This window comes from Pan troglodytes, chromosome 8 (genome assembly GCF_028858775.2).
Source record: "Pan troglodytes isolate AG18354 chromosome 8, NHGRI_mPanTro3-v2.0_pri, whole genome shotgun sequence".
Lineage (NCBI taxonomy): Eukaryota > Metazoa > Chordata > Mammalia > Primates > Hominidae > Pan > Pan troglodytes.
The window spans coordinates 18394315-18414803 of record NC_072406.2 but is presented as its reverse complement, the minus strand read 5'-3'; the positions used below and the strand labels follow the sequence as shown (position 1 = coordinate 18414803).

The 20489-nt window shown below is 53.9% G+C and overlaps 1 long non-coding RNA gene across 1 annotated transcript; it reads left to right on the top strand.

Moving 5' to 3' along the window:
- The first annotated feature begins 1182 nt into the window (after window positions 1-1182).
- LOC107966896 (uncharacterized) lies at window positions 1183-11166 on the top strand. The gene is made up of 3 exons (XR_001706953.3): window positions 1183-1395; window positions 10673-10752; window positions 11029-11166. It is a non-coding gene; the product is annotated as an uncharacterized LOC107966896 (long non-coding RNA).
- The last annotated feature ends 9323 nt before the right edge of the window (window positions 11167-20489 follow it).

Below are 20489 nucleotides of genomic sequence, written 5' to 3'. Positions count from 1 at the left end.
CACAGCAAGGATGTGGTTTTTGTCTTCAGGCTCATTAAGAAGTCCATATATTGATAAAATATATAACATTCACATCATAAAACAAAACAAACCATGCAGATGGATAGGAAAAGAAGAGGTATTGCCTTAAACTATGGTGGAAGACAACATTGTTATTTATTAGTTAATGAGCTGATTCTTTGAAAATGATTAACTTCTAAAATATAGATGTTGAACAAGGTAGCATTCCTCCTTATCACTGAGCAAATATTTGTGAATGGCTATTTGGATGCTAATAAAATCTATTGAGATCAATACCTTCTTCATAATTTTTGGCTCATAAACATTTTGTTCATATCCTGGAGACTCATGTGTGCAGCACGTGTTTTTCACTGGATGTAGCAAAGCTTGTGGGGCGGCTTTCCTTCATAATTGTCTTCTGTGGATTTATGGTCAGCTTTTGTTTCAACAAAATCAACTACCAAAGAAGCTTGTAACCATGAGTTTGTGAGAAATCTTCAAATTCATTTTTGTTATAGGTGGTATTTAGTAGGTTTTTGTTCGTTTGTTTGTTTGTTTGAGACGGGTCTGGCTGTGTCACCCAGGCTGGAGTAGAGTGGCGCATTCTAGGCCCACTGCAACCTCCGTCTCCCGGGTTCAAGCAATTCTGCTTCAGCCTCCTGAGTAGCCGGGATTACAGGCACATGCCACCATACCCAGCTAATTTTTGCATTTTTAGTGGAGACAGGGTTTCACCATGTTGGCCAGGCTGGTCTCGAACTCCTGACCTCAGGTGATCCACCCATCTCAGCCTCCCAAAGTGCTGGGATTATGGTGTGAGCCACAGCACCCGGCCTTTTTCTGAGAAAAAAAGATAGATATGTAATAATCTTGCAGGATAGGTTTTTTGTTCTGTAGGGATCTCTGGCAGCCCCTGTTTTATCCATTGGACCAACTGTCTGTAAAGGCAGGTAACTTACTTACTTCTTTCTCCTGCAGAAGGACTTTTTGCCCTACCCGAAGCACACTAGTCACAGAGTTGTCCTAGTGACAAAGACACAAATTGAAGCTGCACTCAGTACTCATGGCTGATCAAGGGAAGTGAGCTCATCTCACCTTGACTCACAGCGATGACAGGTTCAAGCCCCTGCCTGTGGGCCCGTTCCTCAGAGGAGGTTTGCAATGGGGGTGGGGGTTGCCATGGTGATGCCCAGTCAACAGAATGGAGAAAAGAGAAATTTGGTTTGAAATGAAATTTGAGTCTTGAGAGAGGGCGGATATGAAGGAGACTCAAACAAGCCACGTGGGAGCATCTGAAGGCCTGGAGATGAGGGCCTGTTGCATGGCTGTGAAAATTTGGCCTTTAAAATAACTAGGCATGGGCCAGAAATCCCAGCCGGCAGCTGCGACCACCAAGTGAGTCAAAGGGAGCTGGATGAGAAGGTGGGGGGCACGCCTGGGTTAGGGTCCTTGACAGTTTTGTCCAGATTGGGTTTGAGTGTGGGGTGTCCTCATGGGACTCTGGTGAGTTGGGGGTGGGAAAGGCGGTTGACTCCTTGGGGGCTGGTCACCACTCAACAGCTGTTCTCCAGTGGCACTTTATGAAGCAATGTTAGCAATGGGAGCTCCCCTGCCAAGATGTGGGTGGTCGGTACCCAGTGGCTTTCAAAGCCAGCAACCCAGGGATCTCACAGAAGTCCATCAGCCTGAAGGCAGGCATGTGGGAGATGACTAAAACCAGGTGATGTAGGCAAGAGGTACCCTCAGAACGCCCTCGAGTTGCCCCATTGTTCTTTTCTGTGCTGCCTGTGTGTGCAGCCGCTGAGCTCCTTGTGTTTTCGGGAGGTGGAGTATGCATGCCTGTGGGCTCATCCATCCTCGCCCTCATCATCCTCCCTGGCACCGTGCAGACTCTGAGCTTCTTCCCGCCCCACCCAGGTGTCTCGTCCCACCTGCCTCGGGGAGCCTGGCTGAACAGCAGGCACCACCCTAAGCCACCCCTTCCCAGCCAGAGCAGCTCCGGTCGGAGGCTTCCTCCCAACAGGCGGGCTTCTTAAGCCTCCTTAATCTGCACGGAGGAAATTCAGAAATCCAGTCATCCTGAAACCATCTTCTTTCGGGGCAGGACAGAACCCGTGTGTGTGGGTAGATGAGTGTGGATGGTGGGGGTGGGAGGCACATTTGTCATCGTGCTCAGCCCAGAACTTCCCAGATGTTCAGGCCAATCAGGGTGAACTCTTGAACTTCCCTGGGCCTCTGATGCCCGGCTAGTGCCTCAAAAAGCCTCATCTGCGGGTGCTTAAAAAAAAAGACTTGAGGCTTCTTTACAGACACAGCTCATTCTAGAAATCTTCCAGCCCCAACATCACCAAAGGTGAAGAGAAGGAAACTCACTATTCTAGCAGCCCCTGGGCCAAGACCCTGTTAAGCCATTTTACGGGCCGTCCCCTAAAACATGACAATTCTGCCAGGCAGGTGTGGCAGAAACGGGGCTATGTCTTTCCCACAATACTGCAGCTTCAGCATGTCCTGCTTCCAGCCGGGGCCCCTGGGAGTGATGCTGGAGGACACCACCTCCAGGCTGCCCTGAAAACCTCATGCCCAATACTCTCACCCTCTCTCTTCATCTGTTGACCACTTTAGGGCAGGAGATCCAGTGGGGGACTACGGAGCTCAGTGGTGCTGAGGCTTGGGAGAAGCCCACCCAAGAGAACCATGTAACTAGAAACCATCACATTCGGCTTCGTGTGAGGGAGAAGCAGGTGTTTCATTGCACGCGGTTACTGAGATCTGGGGCTGTTTCTTATTGCAGCCAGGACCCACCCTAACACACGAGGTGTTATATGCATTTTACAGATTGCCAAGATGGTACAGACAGCAGAAGTGGCAAAACAACACTTAAACTCAAACCTGCCCAACTTCAAAGTCCACGCCCTTCCCTGGGCTTCAGACTGCCATCTCTGATGCTATCTTTCATTGAGATGTTGTTTGCATTAAATGGGGGAACTTCCGGCACACGGTGGACCTTGCCCAGCACCCACTCTTCCTAGGGCCAGCCTTACTCTGTGGGGTCAGCCTTTGACCGTCTGGGCCGTGAAGGTGGCTGATGAGGCCCCTTCGACAGCCAAGTTGGGGCACAGTCTCCTCCGGGTGTTGTTATTCCTTCACAGTCTCATCGCAGGCGGGGAGGAAGTCGGAGGGCTGATTTAGAGGACAGAGATACAAACAGAGTGAGCGGAGGATGTTTGGCTGCAGTTGCTCCGGAGTTTCAAGGGAGAAAACACAAGCATTGCTGAGCAGCCATTAGGGGCTTGCACGCTCAGCTGGGCACATGTCCACACCGAGGCATCACGCGCGGTCTGAGCTGAGCTCTCGTCTCTGGGTTTCAGGACTTTCAGTACAGTCCTGGCCCTTCACATTTAGTCTGGGTGATCAGGGATGTAAACCAGCAATTGCAAGGTGGTGAAGCACCACCGTGGAAGGGCACCAGCCGGGCCCCGGGGTCACAGAAGTGCCCCAGGAAGTGTGGCCGTTAAGCCTGGTGAGAGGAGAGCGAGCCGGGAGGACAGTGAGAGACAGGCATGACGGGGCGGTGAGTGTGACCGCTGCTGAGCATGTCTGAGACGGCAGGCAGTCACCAAAGGCTTGTAAGCAGAGGCAACACCCTGACTTGCGGTTTGGAGAGATCACGGTGGCTGCCGTGCAGGGACGGAATGGAGGCTCTTCCAGTGACCCTGGCCGTGGGCAGTGGTGGGTGGGTGAGGGGACAGAGGAAAGTGGATGGAGTTGCTGCCCCCACAACCCTGCTGAGAAAGTGCCCACGGGACCTGGCGGGGTGTGAGTCACACTTGGGCTGCTCTGCCTGGCTCTGCACCTATTTCGTGAGCTGGAAGGGACAGCCTGAGCCCCGCCCCTTGGATGGACATCAGTGCAGGAGTAAGGGTCTGTCTCTGAAGCTCTCTGAGCAATGGAAGGGAAGGTGCCCACTGGGCTCAATGCAGAGATATTGGGGCTGATGTGGCAGGAGGGGTGGGTGTGCAGGCCCGGCGGGGAAGGAGACTTCCAAACAGACGGGCTGCCCCACAGGGAATCTGGCTGGGGCCAGTCATTCTCAGAGTCAAACCATCTTCATTCAACTCCGAGGCTGCCCCAGGCCAGTAGCGTCCTTCCTGAGAGCGCTTCCTGCGAGATTTATGAGCCAGGGGCCAGGCCTGGATCGTAGAAAGCTAGAGAATGCCTTGGCTGCCCAGGGAAGTCTGGAATTTCTTCCTAACCAAGCTTCCAGACGTCCCTCTGGACTCCTCTGTCTGAGGATGGTCACTTTAAAGGCCCAGGAGAGAACTCCCATGACACCGTTTTCCAACCTCCCATCTCACCTCCCCGGCAGCTCCCCATTTCCGGCATCTCGGCTTGGCAGGACCCCTCCAGGACCTCACTCCTCTGAGATGCACTGCAGACCTCACAGGTGACAGCAGCGTTTTGCTGACTCAGAGGCAACTACCACGATGACCCTCCAGCCCGTGTCCAGACCTGGGGCAGCGACTTGGACAGGGGGGCTGCAGAAGCCGGGTCTGTGAGGTGGACCTGACGGGGGGCTGCAGAAGCCGGGTCTGTGAGGTGGACCTGACGGGGGGCTGCAGAAGCCGGGTCTGTGAGGTGGACCTGACGGGGGGCTGCAGAAGCCGGGTCTGTGAGGTGGACCTGACGGGGGGCTACAGAAGCGGGTCTGTGAGGCGGACCTGGAGGGGCAGCCCTGGCTGGCTCACTGGGGTTCACTCAACCTCGAAGACTTCAATTCCAACTCTGGCTGGTTTTGTTGGATTAGGAACACACAGCCAGCCAAATCTTGGTTACTAGGGTGCCAGAGATCATGTGGAGAAATGAAATAAAGAGAGAACCCCCAAACGGTGGTGCTGCCATGCCTTGGAGCCTCTTGCCCCAACAGCATTCTTACTTTATTTATTTATTTCTCATCCACATTTTGCTGGAAAATTTTGCACATTCATAATGGCAAACAGAATATGGCGATAAGCTTCTATGTACACTATCATCAACAGCTTTCAATTCCTAATTAACCTTATTTTATCAATATTCCCCATAATCCCCCATGCTGTTTCTTGGCAAATCAAGATGACCCACCATTCCAGCCTTAAAAACTTCAGTGTGTAACTGACCAAAGCTTTTTATTAGAATTGCTAGGTAGGGAGGAAATTTAAGTTTCTATGACTATGCCTAGTAAAGTTTGAAAAGAAGACAACGGGGGAAATAGACATTGACAATTCATATTGAATAATCGCACAGAGACAGTTCCTTTGTTTGAGGCTAAACCGAGACAGAGCCTCAGATACCCTCACGCACTCCTCTCTGGCTGAGAGGGGAGGAATATTCGTCTGGATCGGGGAGCAATGAGGTGGGAGTTTTGTGCTTCGGTTCTGGGGTGGAGATGGAAGGTCATAGGTAGCGGTCCAGTAACTGGCCCCATAAATGGTTCTGTGAGGCAGAAGCAGCTGCTTTGTGGAGGACTTGTGAGACTCTGAGGGAGGAGGAGGGAGGGCTCACGCACACCAAGGTGGCCCCCATTGTTTGGGTTTTGGGAACCCTGGGAGACAGTGGCCGTGGTCTCTGGTTCCCCTCACTGGGGCTCCAGGAGCAGTGGCCATGTTCAGACCAGAACAAAGGGGTCAGGACCAAGAGGATAAAGAGATACAGGCATGGCTGCTGGTGGGACCTGGTGGTCTGACGACAGAACACCACAAGACATCCCTCAGGGACCGTGTGTCCTTTAGAGACACTTCCCTCCACAGGGATGTGGCCATCAGATGTCTGTCCAACCCGAGAGCTAGCTGTGAAATGGGCCCAGTGTGGAGGTATAGCCAGTGGGAGGGCTGGAGCCGTGGTCGGGAGTGGAGGGGTTGCCTGCAGTGCCTGTGGACGGGAGGGGCACCAGGAGAGGAGGGTCTGGAGGGGGACACCAGGAAAGGGGGATCTGGTGGTGATACCAGGAGAGGGGGATCTGGGGGGATACCAGAAGAGGGGGACCTGGGGGGCAATGACAGTAAAGGGGGATGAAGAGAGCAGGCTCTGGGGGGGGGGATACTAGGAGAAGGAGATCTGGGGGGGATACCAGGAGAAGGGGACCTGGGGGGGACAACAGGAGAGGGGGACCTGGGGGGACATACCAGGAGAGGGGAATCTGGGGGTATACCAGGAGAGGAGGATGGCGGGGGACACCAGGAGAGGGGGACCTGGGTTTTACCAGGAGAGGGGTACCTGGGAGGATACCAGGAGAGTGCACCTGAGTGGGACACCAGGAGGTGGAGACCTGTAGGGGGAATGCCAGGCGAAGGGGACCTGGAGGGTAACACCAGGAGAGGAGGACGGGGGTGGGGGGATGCAAGGAGAGGGGCAGGGCTTGGAGTCACTCTGCCATCTTGGGCTCCTCAACTTTGGGATGCCAGCTCAGCCTTTCTGAGACTTGGTTTCCTCATCTGTAAAATAGAGGGATCTCCCCACAGAGCGTTTGTGAGGATTAAAGGATTAATTCCAGAAAAAGGCTTAAAGCAATGCCTGTCCCGTGCCTGGCCCACAGTAAAGCTGGGCGTCGTTACTCCTGCTGTGGTCACTGGTGGTGTGATGACCGCAGCACAGGGCAGGAGGGACATGGCCCACAGGGCGTCCAGCCTCCTTGGCACCTGCTCCAGGGCCCTTCCCGTCACCTCCTGGCTCCTCCGTGCACGTCTTGCTCCAGCGCTGTGTGGCCACCTGTCCCCATTGCTCCTGAACCCTACATTCATTTCTCCTCACCTGGGACCCTCTTCCTCCCCTCTCTGCGGTGGAGGCTCCCAGCCTTGTCCAAGGGCTTCCTGGGAAGTCACTTTCCCTCCGAAGCATCTCACGCACCCTCCGGGCACCCTCACCCCTCCAGAGGTCCTGTGGCTCCCCAACTAGTGGGTGATGCTGTCCTATTGCTGGACGCCATGGCTTCGAGGGCCTGTGTTACCCTTGGGCAGGGCCTTTAGTCCTGCAGGCTTGGACTCTGTCTTATTCATCCAGCCCCTGCATGCCTGGCATGGGCCAGGGCCTGGGCTGGGGGCTCAGGAGATGTAGTTGGATCTGAATGTTGGGTTGGAGAATTCTGTAAACACATGGGATGCAGGGTGAGTGGCCGTATGGGACGTGAGCAAAGTCCTCTGGGAACCTGAGGCGCAAACTCTGAGTTCATTTTCACACCCTCCATGGTGCACACTGCCATATACCAGCAGGTGCCCCCAAACGCACAGCTGAATGACAGAGAGAAGTCAACCCGTGCAGGCTTCATCTGACTGCCTCCAGACCACTGGGTCCATGGCCCTGGGCGAGCCCCTCCCGGAGGGTCTCCCTGCATTCTCTGCCAGGTCTGGGCCCAGGACAATCCTCTGGGGGATGGGTGTGTTGACCGCTGGCTGTAGAGTGTGGCCTGTATCTGCCCCTCTCTGGGTCCCACCCTTCTGGGACTGTCTCAGATTTGAGGAAAGGAAGATGGATGTTGTCTGGTCCAGTCCGTGCCTCACCTTAAGGTGTCGTGTTGTGCTTTTGGCCACTGAAGATTTTCCCTGGTCTCTGGAGCTCCAGCCAAGCTCTCCGAGCGCCAATATCATGTTTCCATTTTCCCGCTGTTCTCAACAAGCAGCTATGGATTGATTGGTTGATCGCAAGGCTGTTTTAAACAAAATAGAATATATTTCTTTCAAGGAGTCCAAAGCTCTCAGAAGAGCATTTCCAACTTATTTCCAATAATCTCTAATCTCTGAACAATGTCAACCCATCACTCCTAGATCTTTCAGTCACTCCCCTTCCCCCCACACTGACCCTTTCCTGTCTCACACACACTGTCTGGAGATAAAACTGTCGGGGGCGGAGGTCTGGGAAAGAGAGAGAGACACATACACATAGAGAGTCAGAAAGAGAGATCAGAGAGACAGAGAGACAGAGACAGAGACAGAAAGAGTTAGTGAGATCAGAGACAGAGATTCAGAGAGATCAGAGAGAGAGTCAGAGAGACAGAGACAAGAGAGAGGGACTCAAATATGTTTCAGACAAGAACCTGAAGCAATTGAGTCAAAGTTCTGCAAAAAAAACCCCACGAAATTTAATTTTAGATGGAAAAAAAATGACGAACCCCTTTGAGGCCTGCCTGTTAGTTTTGGTTGTGTGTCATTGTTTAAATATTCTTTGCATTTCCCTTCGCCAAAGACTCTGGTTAAATTAGAGCCAGCTTAAAGCACGCGTTATTTATGGCCGTGCCTACCCCCAAGCCTCGGGGTTGTTTTGAGCCAGCAGGGAAGGTGTACTTAATATAGAGCAGGAGGGTATGTGTGCAATGTTCTTTGAATGATGATTGCAAGGTGCACAGAGAAGATTTGACTTTATTTAGACATTCGGTTTCTTCACAGTCTCCTCTCTGGAAGGGCTCTTGGCTTCCTCTCCAGACAGCATGTGTGTGGTAAGGAAAAAGCCTGCATGTGGAGTCTGTGGGAGGAGGTGTGACTGCAGGATCCGGGTAAAAGATTTTCATTACGAGGGAGGTTGCGTCACCCACACTTGGAATTCCCAGGAGGTGCAGTTTGATTAAATATTTATATGGTCCAGGTTACCCTCAGCTACCCCGATAGTGGGTGCTCCCCGAGGCAGTGTGTATTTTGGGGAACAGTAAAAAAAAATCCACGCTGCTTAATCAGAGATAAAACATTCAGAGACGGCAATGATTGGTGCATACCTGCATGGAGGGTCTACACTCTAAAATATTTGCCAGCATATTATTCTCAACTTATGAAGCAACACACCAAGGCATTCTGGGTAGAGGGGGAGACCCATAAAAAAGCTTGTGCCTTTAATAAAATGTGTACCGGCCGAGTGTGGTGGCTCACACCAGTAATCCCAGCACTTTGGGAGGCCGAGACAGGAGGATCTCTTGAGCCCAGAAGTTTGAGGCCAGCCTGGGCAAAATGGTGAAACCCCATCTCTACAAAAAATACATAAATTAGATAGGTGTGGTGGTGCATGCCTGTGGTCCCAGCTACTCAAGAGGCTGAGGCAGGAGGATCACCTGAGCCGGGGAGGTCAAGGCTGCAGTGAGCTGAGGTCGCACCATTGCACTCCAGCCGGGGTGACAGAGCAAGACACTCTGCCTCAAAAAACAAAATAAGCAAAAAAACCACGTACTTTCATAAAGCTGAGTTGTGTTTGCAAGGACACGTCTCCCCTATAAGGAAGACTTGGGAGAGAATTGATGCTGAGAACACCAGAGCTATCCTCAGACAGTGCACTCCTTGTTTTAAACTAAATTCAGTAAATATTTTGGAGGATTTTTGATGTGTCAGATACACTCACTCTTTGTCCAGGGCAACTGGGAACTGGACGAAGGGCAGGACCTGGGGCTCCTGAGTCTGCCCAGTGCTGCACGGGCTCCAGAGAGCCTGTTCCCTCTGAGGGGACGTCGGGGGCCCTCCAGAGGAAGGCGACCTTAGAGGTGCACCTGCCAGATAGGTGGGTGCCCTTCCTGTGCCCTGGCACAGCTTGAGGGTGTGAAGGCAGCCGAGTCTCCTTCCTGTGGACAGTGGCTTCACCTCTCCCTTCTGGGCAGCAGTTTGCCTCCAGGAAGGTGGCCAAGGGCACCGACTCCTTCCCCAGTGGAGGAGGATTGGGGCTGCAGTCAGGGGTGGGGGCAAATGGCTAAGGAGGCAGCGTGGGGGTGGCGTCCAGCCCTGTGCAGCGCCCTTGCCCCCACCGCTTGCCCTTCTAGCTTCTGGACTAACCCCTGCTGCCTCCGCCCAGGCTCCTCTGGGGGTCAGAGCAAAGAGGACATGGTGAGGGGACATGGTGCTGCTGGTTCCGGGTGCCGCCTTCACCCTGGGAAGCTGGCGCCAGCTTTCTTGGGTGGGGGCTGCATTTACACAATGGTGAGTTCTCTGGAGGAACACTCCCAGCCGCATACAGGGTCCTCAGCACCACAGCATTCCCTGATGGGCAGATGACCCCTCCGGCCTCTCTGTGCCTCCTGCATCTCCCTGCCGTGGTCACCCTGGCCACCTCCTTCCTGATGAGCCCAGCCCTTCCCCGGCCACCTCCTTCCCGATGAGCCCAGCCCCTCCCCGGCCACCTCCTTCCCGATGAGCCCAGCTCCTCTGCAGCACCCACTCAGCTCCAGGGACCCTTGCGCTCCCCACGACATGCCGCAGGGCACGCTGTTGAGTGACGCTGGCCGGTTCTCCTGGTTCTGCCCAGAGACCCCCAGGGGCGCTGCTCTCAGGCCTCTTCCCTGGAGCACTGAGCTTCCCGGCCACGTGTCGCACAGCCTCCTGGCAGCCTCAGGGACAGATACCCCTCAGCCAGGCAGCCCAGCGGGGGGTCTCAGGACCTGCTCCCTTGGCTGGTAGTTGGAATGCGGGGGCAAAGAGCAACTCCTTTCCTACCCTTCCCTCGGGGAAAGGGGAAGACATGCCCTGTCCACTCCCAGACCCTCCCAAGGGAAAAGAGGCTGCAAAACACCATTTGGTGAGAGGCCTGGTGGAGCCAGGAGACGCAGGCGCTCAGGGACAGACAGGCCCCTCCACACCCGGGCCTCCTTCTGGAAACTTAGAATTTGTCCCTGAATTATAAGACGACAGCCTCTACTTTGAAAAGAAACCGGCTTTGATATATTGTTTGGCGGCAGCTCCCCAACACTGAGATCTGACGTGCCCCCAGATTCCCTGGGCTCAGAAAACAGGACACGCCGAGGACATAGAAGCCTGGGTGAGCAGACCCCAAGGGAAGTCCCGGTGTTAGAGAGGAACCTCCCTCCGGAAAGACGCCGGGTTCTTCAGAGGGCCGTTTTCATGTGAGATGGGGATGTTTTATTGGGTGCAGTGGCAGGACCAAGGGCTGGGAGCAGGGAACCTCTGGGCTTGCCCTGGAAGCTTCCATATGGGGGCAGCCAGGCAGAAGCCTGCGGGGTGAGTGCTGCATGCCACAGGGGTGGAGGAGTGGGCTCCCTGGAGGAAGATCTCCTGATCCTCAGGCCTCCTCCAGCACCAGGTGCAGAGCTTCCGCCACCAAGGATGTTCCAGCAGACACCACACAGCCGCGTGGCCTGGACTCGAAGCCATCGAAGTTTTCAATCTCTAAGTCCTTATTTCTTGCCAGCCCAACTATTAATAAATCAAAAGCTCCTTGGAGCGTTGGTTTTTATTTTCTTCTCCCCTAGAACAGTGTGGAAGGAATGAGTACCTGCTGCCCACGGCCAAGAGACCCCTGACCCCTGGTGACGAGGAAGCTCTTGCTTATCACCCAGCCCCAGATGGTCTGGCATTCACGAGCCCAGTCATCACTTTCTAATCAGGAGAAGTCTTATCCTTTTATGGTTTTGTTCCCACCCTTGTGAGGTCAGCTGAGGGTTGACCCTTTATCTCAGGAAGGTGGCAGGAGCCAGAGAGGAGCAGCCCGAGGTGCTCAGAATTGTACCTGCTCAGGAAGCCAGGCATAGAGTCCACGAAGCTTCACTCCTGAACCCCTGGGGAGCATTCCTGGCAGCGTCGGCACAGGCAGAGCCATGGGAGGAGGCAGCGTCCACCCCGGGACTTGGTGGTACCCAGTCTTCTCCTTGCACAGAAATGCCACCATGCCTGTCATTCAAGTATTGCTTTACCTAAAAGGCTTGAATTTGGAGGGGGAGGCAGGGGACATTTTCATCTCCTAAACAAGGTATTTCTATAGTATAGTCGTTGCTTATCAAAATCACACCTTACTTTTGAAATTTAAAAACATGCAAAAAATATATTTGAACAGTTCTCCCTTGGAGTAAGGGGATCCCCATTACAAGTGCAAAATCCTCCTTGAGGGGTAGAACCAGCTCATTAACCCAGTCACTCCCTCTGAACCCTTAAGCATGGCTAGCTTGTTAGATTACATACCACAGAATGATCTGGAAAGAAGGATTGCATAACTCGTCAAGGAGAGTGTTGGTTTTGGGCATGGCATGGGGGTGGTGGGTTGGCTGGGAGGGAGATGTGTAGGTCTGAGGTCCCTGAGAAATCCCAGTGTCACAACATGGCTGAGCCCAGGGCATTTAGGAGGCTGTGGGCTAGAGGGCCAGAGTCTTCCAGCTGTGCTTCTCAGAGACCTGGGGGTCGGTGGGAGGTCTTCTCCCATCCCCTCTTCAACTGCAGCTTGGCTGCTTGGCTGTGCTTTATAGACTGGCTTAACTCATGAGAGTCCATCGGAAGGGCTCTTGGCTAAAAAAAAGTGTTGCCAGGTGCCGTGACTCACACCTGTAATCCCAGCACTTCGGGAGGCCAAGGTGGGAGGATTGCTTGAGCCCAGGAGTTTGAGACCAGCATGGGCAACATAGCGAGACCCTGTTGCTACAAAAAATCTAAAAATTAGCCTGGCGTGGTGGTGCAGGCCTGTAGTCCCAGCTACTCAGGAGGCTGAGAGGCAGGAGCATGACTTAAGCTCAGGAGTTCAAGGCTGTGGTGAGCCATGATCATGCCACTGTACTCCAGCCTGTGCAGCGTGCAATGGCACAATCATGGCTCACCACAGCCTGTGCCTGTGACAGAGACTCCAAATCTAAAACATAAAGAAAGGAAAAGAGTGTGAAGCTGCTGATGCAATCCCCTTGTCTCAAGTGATAGACAAGATGTCTGGGGTTCAAGATTGCCGATGTGTCCACGGGCATGGGGTGTTGGTGCAGCCCTGGACCTGGGGCAGGGGGCTGTGTGCAGCCAGGCCTGGTCAGCATTGCTGTCGCTACTACTCTTGTGCAACAAGTGGGGACACCACAGCGCAGCACGGAGCGTTTTCTGAGAAAGGCCGGGGGGTCCGGAGTGTGAAAGGACACCTCAGGGCTGGGGCATGGCAGGGAAGGCTCTGGGTGCTGAGTGCTTGCAGTCCAGGGGGCTTCGGAGCTGCTGAGAGAGGACGAGCCTTGGGTGCTTGACAGTTCTGCGGACAGTTCAGAGGCTGCGAACGCTTCCTGACTCCCCGGGACTGGTATTCTAAACTTGGAACTCGCAGTGCGCTCTTGGCGGGCTTCAGAAAGTTCACGAACACCCTGAACTTGTACCAAAACATTATGTGCATGGGCGTTTCTCTGGAACCGCGGTCCAGGGCGAGGGAAGTTTGTGATAATTGCATTTTCGAAGGAGCAAAGGACCCCTGCTGGGGTACGTCACATGGGGACCCAGGGCCCATCCTGTCTGGCCCTTTTCTCTCCACTTCAGCAGGAAAACACACACACACACACACACACACACACATGAGTCTTCAAACTTGGAATAGTGATTGCACTGCTAGAATGCTTATTTGTGTGTGCAGGTGTAGATTTAGAGATGGAGGCAGGGAGAAGGACTATGCATTCTGAGAGAGGGAGAGATTGAGAGAGAGAGAGAGAGAGTGTGTGTGTGTGTGTGTGTGTGTATGTCAGCAGGAATCTGAAAGTACAGCTTGGTGACTGTAAGGGCTGGAGGTGTCGGTGTTTTCTTGCCTGTTCCTTCTCTCTGAACAGAGCTCTCTGTTTGGAAGACCTGTCTTAGCTGTTCCTTCAAAAGTTCTGTGTGTTCTCCTCTGATCTGAGCTGACTTTCGGGGCATGGCTCCAATGGTTTGCCAGCAACTTAGGCCAACGGCAACAGCGGAAACCGAGACAGCTCTGCAAAAATATTTGTTTAATTAGCAGAAACGATCTGTGATCAGAATCCATGTTTAACGACCTGGCTTACAGCCAAGCTCAACACATTTTCCTTCAGGACTGTTTTTGGTTTTGAACTGAGCAAATTCAGCTCTGACCTTCATCCTGGCTGGGGGAGGGGAGACGCCCCACCCTGCTCAGACCCTGGGCTTTTTATTGAAAGGCAGTGCCAGGCACACTCTGATGGGTCTTGGGGGAGACCAAGGGTGCCCTGCTCAATGTCAGCCCTGACTCTGTGCCACGTGCACTCAGCTCTGCCACGGAGGTGCATGGCTCTGTAGACGTGGACCATGAGGAAGGTGGTCTTGGAGAGAAATGCCCCATGGGGAGCTGAGACCTATGTGTCATGGGATCATCCTGGATTTGGCTTAAAATCCACGTGGCTGTGGAAATCCCAGGGTGCACCGAGGATCTGTGGGGGAGCAGGGATAAGTCCAGGTGAACCTCGAGCTGTTCTCAGCCCTGAGGTTTGGGTCACTCCGAGAGCACTTGGGTCTCTACCGAATGGCACAGATCATTCTCAGGCCCTTACAACCATCCGGGTCACTCTAGAATTCCTTTTAGGACTCCTGGGCTGGGCCGTGTCTATTCAGGACTCTGGGTAAGAGCCCTTGGGGTCACCTGGGAGGTAGAATCGCCATTTTCTAGCAGCCATCTTGAATGGCAGATTCCCTGCAGTGCAAGCTGGGGCTGCCCAAGGGGTTCTGGGGGGTCCTGGGTGCCTTCCAGTTGCCCCTCCAGGTGCACCCCCTCCTCCCCCAGGACACTGACTGGCGGGGGCCATCGTGGGGGACCTTGTGCTCTCTGGCTCTGGCTGGCTCAGCCAGTGGGAGCCTGTGGGGCTGGGATGGAGGAGGGTGTGATGAGGCATCTCCTTCCCGCTGGGCTCCTCCCCACCTCCTTCCTCCTTTTCCAAGTCCCCTGACCATCCCTCCCCTATCTCTCCAGGTCTCTTAAATTACCACGGTGCCAGCTACATGGCCCGGGTGGGTGGTTCCCCACACTGCCTACCCCTTCATACCTCGCCCCATTACACCCTCCTGGAATCATTCTCACTGGAGGCTGCACCGTTTCCTGCTGCCCACGATGAACAAAGCAGGAAACTGTCTTTTCCAGACTTCCCCACGAAGTGAGGTTTTGACGACCTCATTCAACAAGAGCAAACCCAGCCCCTGGAGTCCGTTCTTTCCCTGCGCGCGTGGACACCCCTGCAGCAGTGGCTCCTTTTGGTGGCCGCTCTTCAGACACGTGCTAGAGAACAATCATTGATGACAACGTTTTCTTTCAAAAGGCCCAGAAAACAAAATTAAATCTTGGGACTCGAAGCTTCCTGGGCCTGTGCCATGAAGGCCCATGCTTAGCCGGTCTGGTGCCAGGCTCTGTGACGTGTGGAAACCAGGCCCACCGACCACACAGCAGTGGCTGAGGATGGCTCCCTCCTCGGCTACTCTCTGAAATGGTAGAGGCCACTCTCATGGCTGAGTGGTCTCCGCCATTCTGCAGAGGTGCGGATAAGAACAGGAGTTCCTGCTTATCTCCTAGGGGTCCGTATTGAACGTTGGCAATCAGTGGAAATCCTGTCTCAGGCCCTCTCGGGGCCCCACACTGATCATTGTATTTAAATCCTCCCAGTGTCCTGCAGACACCTACCTCCCAGACCAAAGAGGGACCTTGCTGGTGGCCAGGAAACAAGCTGAAGCACAGAGAGGAGAGAAAGAGACAGAGTTGGGTCCTCGGGTCACCTTAAAAGGCTGTGAGACTTTTTGCCAGGGCAGGGCCTGGCGGGTGGTGGAGATGCAGGATGAAGGACTTAAGGAGGGATCTTTTACTTTCAGTGTGAAAGTGACCTGTGTTTTTATGAGGGGGCTAGAGAAATACTCAGAATCTGAGAGCAGGCAGTTGGAGTGGGATCTCAGCAAACTTCCGTGTCTGCATGGTCCTGCAACCATCGTCCTGGACAGAGGTCTCAGCTGGGTAGAGATGGACGGTTGTCAGGGCACAGCCTGTCCTTAGGGGGTGCTAGGAGTGGGGATTGGGGTGAAGAGGAGTTCAGGAAAGAGGGGTGAGGCATGGGGAACCTGCTGGCTTAGAGGATGCAAAGGGGCAGCTTTTATGGACGCTTTATGCAGGTCCCTTTCATAAAGATACTTGCCCAGCCTGAGCAGAAACCCACACCCTAGAGTTTGTTTCTTCCCTGTGGGCACCCCCCGCCCCCGCAGCAGCGGCTCCTTTCAGTGGCAGAGGCTGACTCTTTTTGCAGCTTCTCCAGCACTTGCAAATGCAACTTCCTTGCACCCACTTCAGACACTTTACAGCTGGAACCCCTTCCTTCAAGGTTAGGGGCCCAGGCCCACAGCCCCTACCTCCAAGTTTCCACGTTTGAAGAATCCCAACCTTTTCCCTTTGCTTCCTCAGCCTCAGGGGTGACACCTCGGAGCTCTTGTTTACCTCTTTAGCCACCAGGTTAGTAATTTTACACCCATGCAACTGTGTACAGGAATCTTCCGGATCCAAGTGGCTGGTGTGGGCGTTGTCTTCTGTCTGAACCCTGGCCCTTGCCTGTGCAGATTCCTCCCCTCCTGTCCGGGAGAGAAGAGACAGTTTCGATGTCATGTGGAGACAGGAGGCTGTGGTCAACGAGGGGAGGCTGTGGTCAACGAGGGGAGGCTGTGGTGGGGGGTGGCATTCTGAGTCACTTGGCTGGCTTGGGAATGTAAGCTGGGCCAGGTTCACCTTAGAGAGCCTGGGTGGTGCTGGGGACCTTCAGGCTCTGGAGTCCTGGGTGACCCTGACAGGTGCATGTACCCACATCTCCTTGGCCCCTGTCTCTGTTGCTAATGTCCCTGCACAGACCCCTCCCTGGCCGGCATTTACAGATTCCCAGCAGTGAAGCACACGGGCTTAGGTTAAAATCACTGAGCCCCTTGCACAGCGGCCTTCTGGTCCCCTCTGCTGTGAGGCAGGACCACCTGTCAGCCCCTGTCTTCTGGGGACCCCACTAGGCCTAAGAGATGAGGCTGTGGGGTTCTGTCTTCTGGAGGCCCCACTAGGCCTAAGAGATGAGGCCGGCGGCGGAGGTCTGGCCTGGAAGAGAAGTGTGGTGAGTCACCCCAGGCCTGACAGATTCACTCAGACCTGGTCCTTCTGCTCCTAGGCTGAGCCCTCTCTCAGGGACCCTCCTGCCCTCCTTCACCTCTCACCTGGCCTGCCCCAACCAGTTCTCCAGGCAAGCCCAAACCAGTTCCACCTGGTTTGTGACTGTGTTTGGAAAGAGGGTCTTTGCCGAGGTAATTAAGTTAAAATGAGGTCATGTGAGTGGGCCCTGAGCCAGTCTGATGGGTGTCCTTACAGGAAGACATTAGGACTCCCAGAGGGTGACTCCAGGGGCAGGCGGCTTGGAGGACTGGCCGTGCAAGGAGGCAGCAAAGGGGCAGCCATCTGCAAGCTGAGGGCAGAGGCCTTGGAGGAAGCAGCCCTGCCAGTGCTGGTAACTGTGAGTGCATCTGTCTCTGTTGGTCAAGCCGGCAGCCTGGGGCATTTTGCTGAGGCCGCCCCAGCCGCCTAGCATAGTCGCCAATATGTCCCCGAGGTTCTGGTGTGCTCTCTGGACTAGTTTCCTGGGGTGGCTGCAACAAATTGCCACAAACACAGTGGTTTAAACCACGCAAATGTCGCTCCCACAGCCTGCAGGTCGGAAGTCCAAACCAAGGTGCTGGAAGGGCTGGTTCCTTCCGGACCCTTCAGGGGAGAATCTTTCTGCCTCTTTGGCTTCTTGAGGCCCCTTCCTGGCATTGCTTCTTTCTCCACTGACTCCTACCATCAGCACTGAGTCCTGCCTGCCTCTTATAAGGTACTTCTTTCTCCACTGACTCTTACCATCAGCGCTGAGTCCTGCCTGCCTCTTATAAGGCGCTTCTGGGATGACTCCTGGTGCACCCAATAATGCAGGGTCATCTCTCCAGATCCAGGTTCATAACCCAATCACCCCCACAAAGGGAGGTCACGTGTTCCCAAGCTCCAGGGATCAGGAGGAGGGCATCTTTGGGGGTGATACTATGCAGCTGACCACACCCTCTCTCCACCTGGGCTCCCACACCCACCCTATTCTGCAGATCTTCAGAGGCCACCTGGGATGTCAGAAGCTTCCAGGAACCAGGAGGTAGCTGCATCTCCTGTCCCTTCCCTGAGTCACCTTGCTGGACTCCACAGTGTGGTGCAGACAAGAAGCTGCAGGGGACAACATGGAAGGAAGCGGGGATGGAGGAGATGGAATGGGATGGGCTCTGGGCCAGGCCAAGCAGGATAGGGCTGAGAGTCATCTGAGCACAAGTGGTTCAAATGGCAGAGAAACTCCACACTGGAGCGGGGAAGAGCTTGGGCTTTCTGGCCAGAAAGCGCAGGTTTTGGCCACGGCTCTTCTGTCACTCACTAGCTATGGGAGTTTGGAGGCGTTACCCGAGCTCTGAGCCTTACTTTCCTCATCTAAAAAATGGGAATAATGGTAGGGTTAAATTAAACCAAATTTGGTCTGAGGATGCCTCTGCACTTTGAGTCCAACTGCGACCTTAGCAGCAAATGAACTGCAGGCCTAGCTTAGTAGTGTACTTTTGTAAGAAATAGCTGAGTCTTAGCCAATCACAGCAGCTGAGCTTCTATAAATCGCAGGTGGCTGCTGAGTAGTCCATGTTCAAACACGGCAAACCAAGCTGTGACCAATGAGCTGTCTCTGCAGCTCACTTCCATTTTCTGTCTATAAACACTCCCTGCCCACACTGTGGAGTGGAGCTCAGCCCTTGGAACCTCTTCTGGTCTGAGGGCTGCCCACTTCATGAATCCTTTGCTTAATTAAACTCAATTCATTTCAAATGAAACTCAATTGATTGCTAGATTAATTTAAACTTAATTCGTCTAAAGTTTTCTTTTAACAGTTCCTACCTTGTTGAGTTGTCGTGGGAATTAAGTGGAAATTTCTTTTTCACATGGAAAGGGCTTAGCATAGCCTGGCGTGTGCTGAGTGTTCAGTGCACACTGGTTATGATGATCACAGTTAGTGTCTCCATCTTTGGTCTGTTCAGCGCTACAGTGTTTGGGGGCCAGCTAGGCAGTGCTGCAGCTGCAGCTCTGTGTGTGTGTGTGTGTGTGTGTGTGTGTGTGTGTGTGTGTGTGTGTGGAGGGGGCTGTGAGATTGGTGGGCTCAGGAGAAGATGACTACTAGCTGTTGCCAAAGTTTCTTTTCTGCAAGGGAAAGCCACAAGTCACTGGCTCCAATGTGGACGTTTAAAAGGCCTTCCTTCCTTTCTCTCTTATTTCTGGGGAATCCATGGATAGGAAATGGCACTAAACTGACTTCATCTCTGTACCCTGATGCCCCCATCACCCTCAGAGTTTACGCCCTTGATGAATCACTTAGAGTGATCTGGGAGCTGTGTATGAGGTGACGTCACCCTGAGATAGAGCTCTGTGGTCACTGGGAGGTGGCTGTGTGTGTTATCTCCCTGTGGCATGCCAGGAGGCGTGTGTGTGTGCACGAGTGTGTGTGTGCATGTGCGTACATGTGTGCATGCATGTGCATGTGTGTCTTTGTGTGTGTGCAAGTGTGTGTATGTGTGTGGATAAGGGAGAGGGAGGGAGGGAGCTGGGCTGTCTCCCCTTCCCCCCAAGTGGACCCTGCAGCTCAGAGCCGGAGGTGTGAGCTGAGTTTGGCGTTTGTATGTTGCTTGAGTTGGAATTTGAACTCACTCCTTATCCTCCATGCTGGGGAAAGGATGCCTGTCCCCAGGACTGACTATCGACGTCAAGCCTGGCTATTGAACTTCCTGCTCTGCAGATCCCGGGTTCTGGGAGGATGAGGAAAGGATGAGCGAAGGCTGGGGGATCTCTGGGGTGGGGGTGGACTCAGTGAGTGGAAAGAGTAAAGGCGTTGGGGGTGGACTCCCTGTCTGTGTGACCGCTGGCAAAGTCTTTGACCTCGGCCAGTCTGCGTTTCCTGATCCAGGCAGTGGGGGCACGGTCCTTTCCCTCAGAGGGGTGGTGAGGATTCAATGAACTCCTTTAGGTAGAGCTTGCTCAGGAGCATCAGCCGTAACACCTGTCCTGGAAGGTGCTAGGTGCCCTCACCCTTTGTTCTGTGCTCACCTCTCTCCACCCCCTCTTCAGCCCGGATCCAGACGAGGCCTGGGGAAAGTCTCCCAGAAAGCGCCCTGACCAGGGCGGTGCCAGCTGGGTTCCTGTTTGCCTAAACCCAAGCAGCAAGCTCTTCAAAGGAACCTAACAAACCGGACAGAGAGCTTTGTTTTTTTCCTCATAGCAAAGGAGACAGAAAAGTTTGCTGAGTAAGTCAGACACCATTAAACTCACAAAAAGGCTCTTTGTTCCGGCCTGAGAGGGGGTGAAAAAAATAAGCGAAGTGGTCGAAGGGCGTGTGTTTGCTTCCGTGTTCTTGGAGTGTTTGGGCAGGACTCACCCAGCTCACTCTTCCTGCTCCCCCCCATCTCTGAGTCCTCTGCCCCTGGTGATCCCGCCTGTTATATCAAAAAATTGCACCACGGCCCAGCCAGAAGGAACGGCTAAGGGCTGTTAGTCCAGCCAGAGTTTCACTTTTAAAATGATGCTACGTAGTACTTAAGTTAGACGCTCCCGCAGGGCTTTCCTGTGCTTTTTCTTGTTGGGAGTGATGTGACCGAGGCTCTTGCCAAAGGTCAGTTAGTTGCTGTCTGAGCTGGGCTTGGGACCAAGCCCCTCGTACCCAGCCTGTTGTCATTTACTGTCATCCCTAGTGCTAGCTGTGGAAAATTCTGCTTGAT